The following is a 2,327-nucleotide window of genomic DNA, read 5'->3' on the forward strand; positions in this document are numbered from 1 at the left end:
GAATATTACAAGTTCAAGCCCCAGTCCAGACAGCTTGGCAAGACTCTACCTCAAAATAATTTAAAAGGGAGGAGGGTGCTACTGCACGCTTGCGTGGATCATCCAGCACAGATCTGGCCTTGGACTGCCTCCTTTGTCTACAAGAGCAGAGTCATATTCTGAATTGGACGCTACCACAAATGGTAAAAACCAGAAGATAACCACAGGCTTGAAATGTCAGAGAAATTTCTTTTTATTTTTTTCTTTGCTTTAGGGTTTTTTGGGTTTTGGGGGGTTGTTGCTTTTTATTTTTTTCTTTCCTTCCTATCTTCTTCATCAGTTTTCTGAGGCTTGAATAATCTTTCTTTTTCCTCCAGCATTGATTTTAATCTCTTCCTCTTCTTTTATTTTTCTATTTTTTTCTCCAAGCCTGTTAAACTTTTCTCTCCTTAGGGTAAAAATCACTCTGTTAAGTGATATTTACTGTATATAATTTTCTTTTTTTAATTTATGTATTTGGTACAGGGTCTTGCTACACAGCTCAGATTCCCCAGAACTGGGATTATAGGCATGTGCCACCAGTCCCTGTCTTAGTGGCCCACTTAGTAGGCCCAGGTTGGGGCTGGCATGGCATGTGGTACTGGGGATAGAACTCTGGTCCTTGCTTTTGCCAGGCAGGTGCTTAGACTATTGAGCTATTTTCCTGGCCCCTGCACATAATTTTCTGATTCATCTAGATCTTGTTATATCTCTAGATATATCTATCTATCTATCTATCTATCTATATGTCTTATTATATAGTTGTATATAAGATTTATCTAGATCTTATTATATCTCTAGATATATATAGATATATAGATATATAGATATATCTAGATATACATATCTTGTTATATAGTTGTAAATCTTACACCTATGCTTAATGGCAAAGTAATAGCTATTACAGTTTGTCATTTTCTAGTCTGTAATTGCTACTGTTATTACTGATTATACCACTTCACAAGGAAAAACAGTTGTATGATCTATTGATCCTCCTTGTATGCCAATAGCTAGATTGTCTAGGAGTCACAAACAACACTAAAGAACAGTACCAAAGAACTGGGTGCCAAGCCAAACAAGAAGCAAGAAGTCAAAAGCCAGCTACACCTCTAAAACATCTCTGAAAAACAGTCATTTCCTAAAAGAGGTCTTGGTATTAGTAATAAAGCTGCATACTTTAAGTAATTTATAAGCCTTAATGCAGAAATCAAACAAATAAATGAAAAATAGAAAATGATAAAATATAGAAGCAAAAGGCAACCATAATCCTCAACTTGATCAAGGCAAATCAAGGAGATATTAATGTGGAAGAAATTTAAAAAAAAAAACCTTTCCAGGTATAGTCATGCATGCCTGTAATCCTAACACTCGAGAAAATTACTGCAAGTTAAAGACTAGTCTGGGCCCTGGCTGGCCTCCAAATAGAAGTGATCATCCTGTCTCAGCCTCCAGAATGCTAGGATTATAAACATGTGTCACCATGCTCGGCTTAGACAGTATCTATAATTAAATGATAATACCAATAAAACATACTAGAACTTATGAGACACAATGAAAACAGTTCTAGGAGGGAAATTCATAGCAATGAATTCCCACATAAGAAAGACTGAGTGAGCACAAATAAATAACAATGTTGAACTTCAAGGGCCTAGAAAAAGAACAGCAAGTTAAACCCAAAGTACATATGAGGGAGGAAATTATACAGATTAGAACAGAAATTAATTCAATCAAGACCTAAAAAATGGGGCCGAGGAAATGGCTTATTAGAATAAGTGCTTCCCTGGCAAGCACAAGGGCCTGAGTTCCACCCCTCCCCCCCAAAAAAAAAGACCTGAAAAACAACACAAACATTTGCTGTAGTAAGACCATGCATGTGTCCCCAGACCTAGATCTTTTCCTAGGTCTGGTTTTACAAATGCTGGTGATAAACCAGATCCAAATAATTGGGACTAATACTCAGATTTGTCCAAAGATTGTGTAACCTAAGTTTGGAAATTATGCAATTGACAGTTATCAGTAAATGAACTGTAAATATTTTTACTAATAAAAACAACACAAAAAAATCAGTGAATAACAGAGTTGGCTCTTGGAAACATTAAATAAAATAGACAAACTCTTAGTCAATCTTATTTAAAAAAGGAATGAAAAGACCCAAACCCATGCAATTAGAAATGAAAAGGACAAAATCACAACAGATCCTGCAAAAATTTAGATCATCAATACCTAGTAAACCAGTAGGTCAATTTTCTCAGATACTATGGACAGATTCCTAGATACATATGCATTACCAAAGCTGAATCAATAAGATA

At 35.5% G+C, this 2,327-nt stretch overlaps 1 non-coding gene across 1 annotated transcript; it reads left to right on the forward strand.

Annotated features, from left to right (window-relative positions):
- The first annotated feature begins 1,849 nt into the window (after positions 1–1,849).
- Positions 1,850–1,948, forward strand: LOC111813181. The gene has a single exon (XR_002818501.1). It is a non-coding gene; the product is annotated as a small nucleolar RNA SNORA72 (small nucleolar RNA).
- Positions 1,949–2,327: the final 379 nt, after the last annotated feature.

The sequence above is a fragment of the Octodon degus genome, unplaced genomic scaffold (genome assembly GCF_000260255.1).
Source record: "Octodon degus isolate 3935 unplaced genomic scaffold, OctDeg1.0 scaffold00169, whole genome shotgun sequence".
Lineage (NCBI taxonomy): Eukaryota > Metazoa > Chordata > Mammalia > Rodentia > Octodontidae > Octodon > Octodon degus.